Source organism: Equus caballus, chromosome 12 (genome assembly GCF_041296265.1).
Source record: "Equus caballus isolate H_3958 breed thoroughbred chromosome 12, TB-T2T, whole genome shotgun sequence".
Classification (NCBI taxonomy): Eukaryota; Metazoa; Chordata; class Mammalia; order Perissodactyla; family Equidae; genus Equus; species Equus caballus.
In genome coordinates this window covers 40,426,778-40,440,297 of record NC_091695.1, presented here as the reverse complement: position 1 = coordinate 40,440,297, position 13,520 = coordinate 40,426,778, and positions in this window count along the sequence as shown.

Here is a 13,520-nt window from a genome sequence, read left to right as displayed (position 1 = left end):
AATACCTTTTTCCGTCTTTTTGCTTTCACTCTCTTGGTGTCCTTAAAGCTTAAATGAGTCTCCTATAGGCAGCGCATATTTGTATCTTATTTTTCGTTTCCATTCTGTCATTCTATGCTTAGTGTTAGGAAATGATTTCACTATCTTCCATCTTTGCTGGCAAAAATGAATAAACCCTTTCTATTCTACAGACTTGCCCCATGACTTTTTGGCTAGTCTTGCAGCAAGGAGAATGAGCCTGTTGCTCTGTAACAATTTTCAGTGACTCTGATAGGATTTGCCTCCTGCTTGTGGCTAGCAGACCTCGGGGCGCACCCCAGGGAAGTCCTAGCAGCTGCCTGGAAAACTTTCTTCCAGGGAATGGCCCCTCTGCTCTCCCTTCATGCTCCAGGTGTCTTCACAGCTTCTTCAATAGAATAGAAACAGAAAGTGGGAACAGCAGGTCTGCATCTGAAGTAGAGTAAGTCACCTCAGCCAGCCTACCAAAACCCCCTTTCTCTTGCAAGGGAAATCCTGTTGGGACATCTCGACCTGTAGGGTCTGGGCACCAACTAGCAAGGGAAATAGTTGAAGGACTACCCGGAATCTGTTAAGGTAAACCCATCTTTTAGGTTTTGGGGTCTTGTTTGTATGTTTTTGTGCATGTCTCTGTGTAAAATACCGTAGTATGGAGGGAACACCATCAGCTCCTAAGAAGAACCCATTGGGCCACCTTTTGTCTAAGTGGGCTGATTACAGCTATGAGCCCACGTCAGAGAGAAAGATGTTTTTCTATTGTGACACTACATGGCCACAGTATTCTCTGGGATCCAGGAAGAAGTGGACTCCAAATGGATCTTTGAATTGCTATACTATTTTACAGTTAGAATTATTTTGTAAAAAGGTGGGGAAAGAAGATGAAATACCCTATGTTCAGGCCTCTATTTTGCTTTATCAGAATGATCAGAGAGAAGTAAAAGACCTAGTGATGGTGGGGAGGAGCAGGTCACAAGGAAAAGTCTGCTGTGTCCTGAAAGCTGGGGACAACAATTAGGAGGATGATATCACAATATTACAAACACTTAACCCACCAGTCAGAGGACAAGGACTATGGGGGCCACCTTCTGTGGCCCCTCCTCCACCTTCTCCTGCTTTGGGTATAGTGGATGCAGGAAACTGTCACCAGTGGGTTTCACCTTCCAAACAAGGCAAGGCACTCAATTTGGTCAGGGAGCCACCTGGGGCTGGGCCATTTCCCTTGTGGCAACACCTTGTGGGTATGAATGGACAGAGCCAACTGGCTTGTTTTATTTGGATGCATAATCCCTTTTCCACTTTTGATTTGTTCAACTGGAAAAACAATAACCCAGCTTATTGAGAGGACCCCTCCTGAATGACTGAGCTGTTCTCTCTGTTTTCACCACTTACCACCCATCTTGGGCAGATATATATGTCTTTATGAACATGCTCTTGACAGGAGGTAAGAAGCAAATGGTCATTGACAAAGCCCATAGGCTCCATCTAGTGGATTCTAATGGTACTCCAGATGCTAACTCAGCAATGCCTATCATTCAGCCTGCTTGGGACCCAAATGATGTAGCTAGGAGCATTAGGCTGGAACACTATAAAAGGTATATTCTGGCAGGTTTAAGGGATGGGGTCCCCAAACAGAAAAGCCTAAATAAAGTTCAGGGAATTCATCCAAAGCCAGATTAGGACCCTTCTGAATTTCTAGAGAGAATATGTCAGCATACCGATGATATATGGATGCTGATCCAGAGGTCCCTAAGAAACTGCGAATGGTTAACATGACTTTTATGGGGCAAAGTGCTCCTGATAGTCAGAGAAAGCTACAAAAATTAGATAGGGCTTTAGGAACAAATCCTTCCCAGTTGGTTGATATTGCTTTTAAAGTATATAACAACCAGGAATGGAAGACCAAGCAGGAGGATGCAAAGAGAAGTGCTACTCTCCTCACAGCGGCCCTGAGCAGTCATAAGTTTGGAGAGAAAAAAGGGAGGATGACGCCACGGGGGTAGCAACAGGCAGCCCTTGAGAAAAAAATCAATGTGCTTACTGCAAGGAAGAAGGACCCTGGAAAAATGAATGCCCTAAAAAGAAAAAAGAAAAGACGCCTGACAAAGGGGCTGCCCAGATGGTTGAGAAAGACAGTTATTCAGATGAGGCGATGGGACACAGGGGCTCCAGAGTTTCTGAGTCACCCTATCCTAATATCCCCACAGAAGCCCCAAGTACAACTGACAGTGGGGAATAAATTGGTTGATTTCCTGGTGGACACTAGAGCCACATATTCAGTGTTGAACACCAACTGACTAAGAAGACATCTAGGGTGACCCCAATTACAGGAGTATCTGGTGAGGTGCAAAATCATGCTTTCATACAGACTTTAGAATGTCACATAGGAAATCAAACTCTCAAACACAGTTTTTTATACATGCCTGAGTATCCAATGATGCGGACTCAGTGAGCCGAGGAGTCGAAAGAAAGATTTCTTGGACTCTCAAGGTCTGGCAGTAGTGCTCTTTTATTTAGAGAATAGTATGGAATAGCATGGGGACAGGACCATGGGCAGTCAGAGCTGCTGCATGGGGACAGGACCCACAGGCAGGAGCTGCTGCTGCCACCACTACTGCAAACATGGGTTGAGAGTAGGGCTAAATTTAAGGCATAGGTATGTGAGGTACCTCTTTACAAGACAAAGGAAAGAATATGTTAAAAAAAAGTTGTTAAAATGGTATCAGGGCAGGTGGGGTCTGGTTATTGGGTGGTCCTATAACTTTTAGATAAGAATCAAACTGGATTAAGTAAATGGCAGAGGCCACCGCTTAAATATTATCTTCACCTAAAGACAAAGGAGGATGTTGTAGGGGGTGGGAGGGTTAGTTACATGAGGTTGCCAGACAGTAAACAACTTAAGTCCTTGCCTTCCCCATTAAGAGTTTCCAGAGATAAGACCATCTTGCCTTCCTCCTGGGCAGAGAGGGAGACACTCCCCACAGATGGAGACTTCCTTCACAAATGCAAATGTCTCTCATCAAAGGCCAAGTAAATTCCACTCCTCAGAGCCTCCTTCTCACCTGCAGTTTTTAAAAGTAACCAGCCTAAAATCCTCATCATCAATACCTCTTTTGGGATGAGAATTATTGTGTAAATTAAATGCTCCTCACTTTTTCTCCTGATAAACTGAACATTCAAGTCTCTCTAGAACATTCTTTGAGATTATAGATGGCCTTGTTGGACTTCTGATAACCAGACGTTGAACTGTTGCCTCCTAAGCTCTACGACCAGGTAAGGCCCAAAGTGTAGGCAGACAGGAATCCTGGAAAGGTGGAAACACAATACCAGTGGAAATTCCTCTTAAGCAATAGAAGGCCAAATCTAATCTCAAACAGTATCTATTAAAACAGGAAACCTAGAGGGAATCCAACCCATCTTTGAAAGATTTTTACAGGCAGAACTTATTCAGCCTTGCCAGTCACCTTACAATACCCCTATACTGCCATTTAAAAGACCTAACTCTGATGAGGATAGATTTGTTCAGGATTTTTGGGCCATCAGTGAGGTGGTGCAAGATTTGCACCCAGTAGTGCCCAGCCCATATACTTTGTTAACTAACATACCAGAGCATTGTGAATGGTTTACTGTCCTGGATCTGGAGGATGCCTTTTTCCATGTTCCTCTGGCTAAAGAAGCTCAAGTGTTGTTTGCCTTTGAATGGTGAGATCCAGATACTCAGAGCACACAACAATATTGTTGGATAGTACTCCCTCCTTCAAGGCTTTAAAAATTCCCCCACCACATTCAGAGAGGTATTAGCAAAAGACTTAAGAGGCCTCAAAGTAGATGATGCTCTATTATTACAGTATGTTGATGACCTCTTGCTTGCTTGTAAGCCCCACTTACGAATTATGCCTGCAGAATACCATAAAAACCTTCAACTATTTGGCTGACTATGGATACACAGTTTCTCAGAGAAAGGCCCAAATATGTAAACAGAAGATGACATATTTGGGTTTTGCAATTTCTAAAGGACAAGGAGAATTAGTGCCAGATCAGAAGAAGGCTATAGCCTGTCTTGCTCCCCCAAGGACCCAACATCAATTGTGAAAGATTTTGGGCATGGCAGGTCTTTGTCACATTCAGATTCCAAATTATGGCTTAATTGTCAAACCCTTGTATGAGGCTATAAAAGGGCTGGATTCAGAGCCTTTAGAATGGACTAAAGAATACCAATTGTCATTTGATGATATAAAGGCCAAACTGGTATGAGCCCCTGATTTGGGCCTCTCTGACCTTGCAAAGCCATTTAGCCTCTATGTACATGAGAGACAAGACATCAGCCCAAGAATACTAACACAATGCTTGGGAAATACCCCCAGGCTGGTAGCATATTTTTCAAAACAGCTGGAACAGACTGCTAAGGGATGGCCGCTCTGACTCAGGCTCAAGTAAACTCACCTCATCTCTCTTATCTATAGAATGGCTATTGGTTATTTTGCATTGACAGGTATTGGCCTAAAAATAGACACACAGATCAATGGAAGAGATTAGAGAACCCAGAAATAAACACACACGTGGACAATTAATTTACAACAAAGGAGCCAAGAATATACAGTAGGGAAAGGATAGTGTGTCCAAAAAATGATGTTGAGGAAACTGGACAGTCACATGTAAAAGAATGAAACTAGACCACGTTCTTATACCATACACAACAATTAACTCAAAATGGATTAAAGACTTGAACGTAATACCTGAAACAATAAAATTCCTAGAAGAAAGCGTTGACATTGGTCTTAGCAATGTTTTTGTTTTTGGAGCTGACTCCAAAGGCAAGGGAAACAAAAGGAAAAATAAACAAATGGGACTACATCAAACTAAAAAGCTTCTGAACATTAAAAGAAACCATTGACAAAATGAAAAGGTAACCTCTTCAATGTAAAAGGATATCTGCATATCATATATTCAATGAGCTAACATCTATAATAAATAAAAAACTTGGACAACTCAACAACAAGAAAACAACCTGATTAAAAATTGGGCAGAGGACCTGAATAGACATTTTTCCAAAGAAGATGTAAATATGGCCAATGGGCACATGAAAAGATGTTCAACATCACTAATTATCAGGGAAATGCAAATAAAAAACAAAATGAGATTCACCTCACACCTGTTAGAGTAGTTATTATCAAAAAGGCAAGAAGTAACAGTGTTGGAGAGTATGTGAAGAAAAGGGAATTCTTGTACGCTGCTGAGGAATGTAAATTGGTTCAGCCTCTATGGAAAACAGTATGGAGATTCCTCAAAAAGTTAAAAATAAAATTATCATGTGATCCAGCTATTTGACTCCTAGGTATTTATTCAAAGAATATAAAAATGCTAATTCAAAAAGATATATGCATCCCCATTTTCATTGCAGCATTATTTACAATAGCCAAGATATGGAAACAACCTAGTCTATTGTCAAATGAATGAGTAAAAAAGATGTGGTATATATATATATATACAATGGAATACTCAGCCATAAAAATGAAGGAAATTTTACCATTTGTGACAACATAGATGGAACTTGATGGTATTATGCTAAGTGAAATAAGTCAGAGAAAGACAAATACCATGGGATTTCACTTATGTGTGGAATCTAAAAAGCAAAACAAATGAACAAACAAAGCAAGACAAAAACAAACTCACAGACACAGAGAAAAGATTGGTGTTTACTAGAGGGGAAGGGCACTGGGGAGGTGAAACAGGAAAAGAGGTCAATTGGCTGCTGCTGAATGGTAACTAGACTTATAGTGGGGATCAGTTTGTAGTATATACAAATATCAAATTATAATGTCATACACCTGAAACATATAATATTATATACCAATTTTACATCAATAAAAAATAACAACAGAGTACATTACTGTATAAAGTTTGAGTCTCCATCAGTCTAATAAAAGATGTTGCATTTTGTCAAGTGCTTTTAATGCATTTATTGGTATGCTCATGTGCCTTTGTTCCTTATTATATTGATACGATGTTTTACATTATGTGATATCGTTTTGCTAATTCAATCTATCGTTTATTTCACAAATATTTACAGACTTCCCTCCTTATGATCTAGTCATTGAGATGATTGCTGGTGATAAAAAAGCAGATTAGACATGTTTTCTAGACACAAAGAGGCCATAATCCAGCAGAGAAGATACTGACAAGTCAGCAGAGAGTTGTGATGTAGAAAGATATCAGAGATTCCAGCTCAAGGCGCTTAGGGAGCATACGCTCTCACTCTGATAAATGTATTTATCTTTTAAGGAAGATTAGCCCTGAGCTAACATCCACCGCCAATCCTCCTCTTTTTGCTGAGGAAGATTGGCCCTGAGCTAACATCCGTACCCATCTTCCTCTACTTTATACATGGGACGCCTGCCACAGCATGGTTTGATGAGCAGTGCATAGATCCACACCCAGGATCCAAACCAGCGAACCCCAGGATGCTGAAGCAGAGCACGTGAATTTAACTGCTACTCCACTGGGCCAGCTCCAATAAACGTATATTTTTGACAGTATAACCCTATACATTTGATTACATTTGAAAAAATTTTAAGAACTCTAGTATCTGCTTGTGCGAGGAACAAATGCCTCATATGTGCAAGTTACTATATATTTTCAAATATAAAGATCCTTAACATGTCAGGATAAAGTTGACAATTTGTTTCAGGTATGACACTATAACCATATGTTTTCTTGAGCCATAATATTGAGCTTTGTTAGTTTATTGTGCACTTCTATGAAACCTCTGTCTTCCTTCCAATAGTATGTATGGTGTTTCAATTTCTTGTCATTTAGAAATTAAAATCACAATTTACTTTTTTAAGATGATTTCAAAGAAGACAAATTGTATTAACCACTAGGACAAAATGTTGTCCCTGGTATTCCTTGTACTATATCTTACAATAACTAATTTGTTCATCAAGAACTTCCTCATATATATCATTAACTGAGCAATACTTTGGGCATTTCTTCTATTAACTCTTTCCTGTTTTATTTATTCATTCTTCAAAATTTATTGGCACAGCCACTCTGTGAGAGATGTGTTACTTGATTTCTGAATGTTAAAATAATCTTTCATTCCTAGGTTAAATCTTACTTGGTCTTGGGTGTATAATCCTTCTCACATATTGCTGGATTTGGTTTGCTGTATGTTTTTATTATTATTATTGCCTTAATATTCATAAGGGATACTGGTCTGTTGTTATCTTTTATTGTTATTTCTTTACCTCGTTTTTGTATGAGGGTAATGCTGGCCTCAGTGATTGAGTTAGGAAGTGTTCCTTCCTCCTCTTTTCGGAGAAAGTTTGTGAAACTTTGGTATTAATTCTTCTTTAAGCATTTTTTACAATTCGCCAGTGAAACCATCTGGTCCTGGACTTTTCTTTGTGGCAAGTAGTTGATTACTAATTCAATCTTTTTACTTGTACAGGTTTATTCAGATTTTCTTTTTAGCCTTCTTTGCTCCTTTTTGTTTTTTTAGGAATTTGTCCATCTAGGTTATCAAATTTCTGGCATATAATTTTTCATAGTACTTCCTTAATCCTTTTCATTTCTGTAAAGCCAGAAATAATGCCTCCTATTTAATTCCTGGTTTTAGTAATTTGAGTTATCTTTCTCCTCCTCCACCTCCTCCTCCTCCTCCTCCTCCCTTCTTCTTTTTGACAGTAGCCATTCTAACAGATGTAGGGTGATATCTCATTGTGGTTTTGATTTGCATTTCCCTGATGATTACTGATGTTAAACATCTTTTTTTTTTTAAAGATTTTATTTTTTTCCTTTTTCTCCCCAAAGCCCCCCAGTACATAGTTGTGTATTTTTAGTTGTGGATCCTTCTAGTTGTGGCATGTGGGACGCTGCCTCAGCGTGGTTTGATGAGCAGTGCCATGTCCGTGCCCAGGATTCGAACCAACGAAACACTGGGCCGCCTGCAGCGGAGCACGAGAACTTAACCACTTGGCCACGGGGCCAGCCCCTAAACACCTTTTCATGTTCAAATCTTTGATCCATTTTGAGTTAATTTTTGTGTATCATGAAAGAGAGTGGTCCAATTTCATTCCTTTGCATATGGCTGTCCACTTTTCCCAGCACAATTTCTCCCTTTAGGTCCATTAATAGTTGCTTTATATACTTTGGTGCTCTTGTGATAGGTGCATATATATTAATAAGTGTTATGTCTTCTTGGTGGAATGTCCTTTTTATCATTATATAATGCTCATCTTTGTTTCTTGTTATCTTTTTCATCTTGAAGTCTATTTTGTCTGATATAAGTATAGTTACACCCACTGTCTTTTGGTTGCCATTTACTTAGGGTATCATCTTCCATCCCTTCACTCTCAGGCTATGTTTGTCTTTAGAGGTGAGATGTGTTTCTTGCAGGCAACATGTTGCTGGTCTTGTTTTTTAATCCATCAGGCCCTTCTGTGTCTTTTGATTGGTGAATTCAATTCACTTGCCTTCAGAGTGATTGTTGATATATGAGGGCTTGATACAGCCATTTTATCTCTTGGTTTCTGGTTATTCTATATTTCCAGTTTATTTTTCTTTATATTTTTGTCATTTCAGTTTGGTGGTTTCCTGTGATATTTTTCTCTTATTTATGATTGTGACTCTGCTCTGATTTTTTGTATTGTGGATATCATGAGGTTTATATAAAAGATCTCATAGATGAGATAGTCCCTTTTCTTTTGGCAACGTCTTATCTCCAGTAGCTTATGCAGGTGCTGTCGTCCATCTCCTCTTACACTTCCGTGTTTTTGTTGTCAAAAGTTATCCTTTTTTTGCGTTGTCAGTTTGTGACCAAATTGAAGTGGTTATAGTTATATTTGATGCTTTTGTTCTCTTTATCTTTTATGTTATAATTAAGTGTTTACAAACCTATTCTGATACAGAGTTGCAATTTTTTTATTCTATTTACCACCTTGCTCAAAGCTTTGTATACCTTTGTCCTTTTGTTTCAGGTAGGAGCTCTCCTTTTAATATTTCTTGTAAGGCATGTCTGGGGACAATGAACTCCCTCAGCTTTTGTTTATATGGGAAAGCTTTTATTTCTCCTTCGTATCTGAAGGATGCCTTTGCTGGATAGACTATTCTTGACTGGTGGTTTTGTCTTTCAGTATTTTGAATATATAATTCCACTCTTTCCTAGCCTGTAGAGTTTCTGCTGAGAAATCCACTGATAGCCCGGTGGGGATTCCTTTGTAAGTTATTTTCTTCTCCCTGGCTACTTTTAACATTTTTTTCTTTGTCATTGATTTTTGACAGTTTTAATATAATGTGCCTTGGAGAAGGTCTTTTTGCATTGAGATTATTACAAGTTCTATTAGCATCATGTACTTGTATACCCAGTTCCCTCCCCAGGTTTGGGAAGTTTTCAGCCATTATCTCTTTGAATAAGCTCTCTCTCCTTTCTCCCTCTCTTCTTCATGAATACCTATTATTCTTATGTTGCTTTTCCTAATTGAGTCAGATATTTGTCATAGAATTTCTTCTTTTCATCTGAAAGGATAATTTCAAGTAGCTTGTGTTTGTGTTTGCTGATATTTTCTTCCAGTTTGTCAAGCCTGATGTTGAGGCTCTTTGTTGAATTTTTCATTTCGGTTACTGTACTTTTCAGCTCCAAAATTCTTATTTCAATCTCTCTTTGTCTTATTTTCTCTTTGTTGGTATTCTCATTTTGTTCATGTATTGTTTTCCTCACTTCATTTTGTCGTCTATATGTGAGTAATAGGACATCTTTACTCATTGAGCTTCTTTAAGATGGTTATTTTGAATTCTTTTTTAGGAAATTCACAGATTTCAATTTCTTTAGTTTCAGTTACTGTAGATGTTTTTATTCCTTTGATTGTGCCATATTTCCATTATCCTTTGTATTCATTGCAGCAATCTGTATGGACTGACTTCCACAAGGAAATGTCTTTACTAATCAGTCTAGCTAGAGATTCTGGGAGCCTCTTAAACATTTTCTATGTATGTGCATACTCTATCTTTTACCTTCCTCTCATGGGAGATGTCTCAGAATTATATACCTCCTCCCAATCTCTCATAGCTGTACCAACAGCAATAATCCACCACCACTTTTCTTTATTCTTATCTGCCCCTAGCTGTCTGAACCACGTTGTGTTTGTATACCTTTGTCCTTTTGTTTCAGATAGGAACACTCCTTTCAATATTTCTTGTAAGGCAGGTCTAGTGACAATGAACTCCTTCAGCATTTGTTTGTCTGGGAAAGATTTTCTGTGATATTTTTCTCATTTATGATTTATGAAAGCATGTGGAACACTCTCTGTTGGTGATTCATGTGAGGTGAGGCAGTGCCCTGAAAGGCTGGGATGTTCAACGCACACTCCCATTTCTCTTTCCCTTGAGGGAGAAACCACAGGCTGAGGTGATCTCTCTGAGTGCTGATCTCTGGTGGCTTTGAGTGAAATCACTCTTCTTATCTGTTTCATTGTTCTTGTCTAAGTTTTCTGGTGGTCTGGGGTGCTGCAAACATTTAAGTGCATTCTGGACCTCTCATATAGGTATTGTGGCCTAAATATTGCTGTCAAATTAGCACTTATCTTAGGTGGGTAAGGACTGGGTCTTCCTATTCTTCTATCTTACTGAAATCACTCAGCCATTATTTCTGAAAATATATTTCCACACTTTGCTCTGCTCTCCTCTTCTGGGACTTTCATTATGCATATGTTGGTGCACCTGATAGAGTCCCACAGGCGTCTGAGACTCTACTCATTTTCTTAAATTCTTTTTTTTTAAGTTTCTTGAACTGGATAATCTCAATTGATCCCACTTTAAATTCATTGCTTATTTTCTGCCAGCTCAACTCTGCTGTTGAGACCCTCTACTGAATTCTTTAATTCAGTTACTGTACATTTCAACTCCAGAATTTGTATTTTGTTCTTTTTATAATTTCTCTCTTCACGCATATGCTCTGTTTGGTGAGACACCTTTCTCATAATTTTCTTTAATTCTTCAATTTTTCCGGACATTTTATTTTAAGTCTTGAGAATATTTAATGCAGCAGATTTAAGCCTTCATCTAATAAGCCAACATCTGGGTTTCCTCAGGTACAGTTTATATTCATTGCTTTTTTTTTCCTGTATAGCAATCATACATTCTTGTTCTTTGGCATGTCTCAGAACTTTTCTTGAAAACTGGATCTTTTAAATAATATAATGTGGCAACACTGGAAATTAGATTCTTCCCCCTTTCCTAGTGTTTGTTGTTGTTGTGGCTGCTTGTTGTGGTTTGTTTGCTTCATTGCTTTTTGTGAGCAAATTCTGTATAATCCGTATCCTTTTTCACTTGTGGCCACTGAACTCTATACTTAGTTAACTCAGTGGTCAGTTAATGAGTTAATGGACCACAACCAATAAATATCTGAGACTTTTCTGAGAGACTCTGAATGTGTGTTGGGGCATACCTTCAGCACGCAGTCTGGCAGTCAGACCTCTGAGTCTGCCTTCACTTACGACTTGTACAGAGCTTCCAGGTCATCCAGAAGAAAGAGCTTAGGGCATCCCCTAGACTTTCATGAGTATGCACAGAGCCCTACACATGCACATCACCTTGTAGAGACTAAGAAATAGTTCGGAGTTTTCAAAGCTACTATGGATTTTTTTTTTTAAAGATTTTATTTTTCATTTTTCTCCCCAAAGCCCCCTGGTATATAGATGTGTATTTTTAGTTGTGGGTCCTTCTAGTTGTGGCATGTGGGATGCCGCCTCAGCATGGCTTGATGAGTGGTGCCGTGTCCACACCCAGGATTTGGACTGGTGAAACCCTGGGCCACCGAAGCAGAGCGCATGAACTTAACCACTTGGCCACGGGGCCAGCCCCACCACTGTGGATATTTTGCTCTTCAGCTTCTCATTTCAGCTTTTTTTGTTAGCTTCCTTATTGTTCCCTATTCCTATTGTTTCCCAAATTGTTATCCATCAACTCAGCCAACCCATAATCTCAAAACGCTTGCCAGTAAATATTTGTTACAATTGCTCCACGAGGAGAGGCCTTTCATGTCAGTCAAAACCAGACTGATTTCCAAATGGGATCTTAGGGAAACCACAGGCAGATCAAATAGTGAGAGTTCTTTGTGAATGAAGCTTTGGAATAACTTAAGCTTTTTTCTTCTCTCTCTTTTGCTAAGAATGTAAGTCATCATTTTTCAAGGCTGCAGCATAGCTGTGGAGTAGGAAATGGGACTAGCATATGTTAAAACACCTTAACATTCACTATTCACTAACATTCACTATTCTTATTGGATTTTCTTCATTTTTCTTTAACAAAACATTTCTTGAATTCCTGCAAGTCTTTAGTTCCTTTTTAGAGTTCTGGAAAAGTTTATTCTAACAATTTATGCCATGTTTTTTTCTTTGCTATTATGGATCAACTGATTTTTGGAGGTCCTATTCTGTCATTTTTGAGGAAGTCGCCCCCCCCGCCAATTCTTAGTACTAGAGAAAATATGCTTTACTAATGTTGGTGTTGCAATCCAATGTACACATCAGGATAGATGTGGAGAGGGCTGATGGCCACTCTGAGTTTATTGTAACCAGCGTTTCAATATATACATAGCTTACATCTGTTAGACATACACAGGTGTTCTGGATGAAATAATTAGTGAATGCCAAGAATTCTCAGTGATTTCTCAAGGAGCCCTCCCTCAGTGTCTGTTTTGATATTAGCATGTTATTGCTGTGCTCGTATATTTTTATCTCGCAGCAGGCAAGGTCTCTCAGGCAACAGTCCCTCCTGCTCCCGATATCGATATCGTTTCTCCATCTGTGCCCCTGGGTGGCCACCGCCTGTCTTAGGTTGCCCGCCCCCCCCCAGGGGTCTTACCCGTCATTGGCTAACCGGCCTTCTCACCTCCGGATCGCAGTTTGTTGGCAAGCTTTTTCCAGTGATTATTAACCCTTCCTGTGTCAGGGGCGGCTACACCTAATTTCAAATATTAATGGAGATAAATTTGTTTTCCTTTGCTTTTATCCCATCTTATTTACAATTACAAAAAGCCCTCAAATCATTTTCATCACACAGTGCTTTATAAAGTCAAAAAAAATAATATAGTATATTTGCTTCATAAATAAGTGGCTGTTATCTTCTATTAAGAAAAATGATTTCATAATAATTCTGTGTCTACTATGCAACAATGATTAGTAAAAAATGCCAGTCTCCTAGGTATCATGTCAGTCTATTCTTCATTTTTTTTTTCTGAAGTGTCACAGTGGGGACTAATGAGACCAGGCTGGGGAACAAACAGAACCCAAGAGTCAGAATTCTACTCTCTGTTCTCACCACAGCCTCCCTTATAGGCAACTAATCTGGAGATTGTCCATACCTGGAGAGCAATAAGAGGACAAATAAGGGTATAGACAATTTCAGTTGTAGTGTATGCCAGTATCGAATGGCAATAGCCAGTCCTCCCAGGAGTATCTGTCCAATAACGCAGAACTCTTTTATTAGTCCAGATACCATAGCTATCC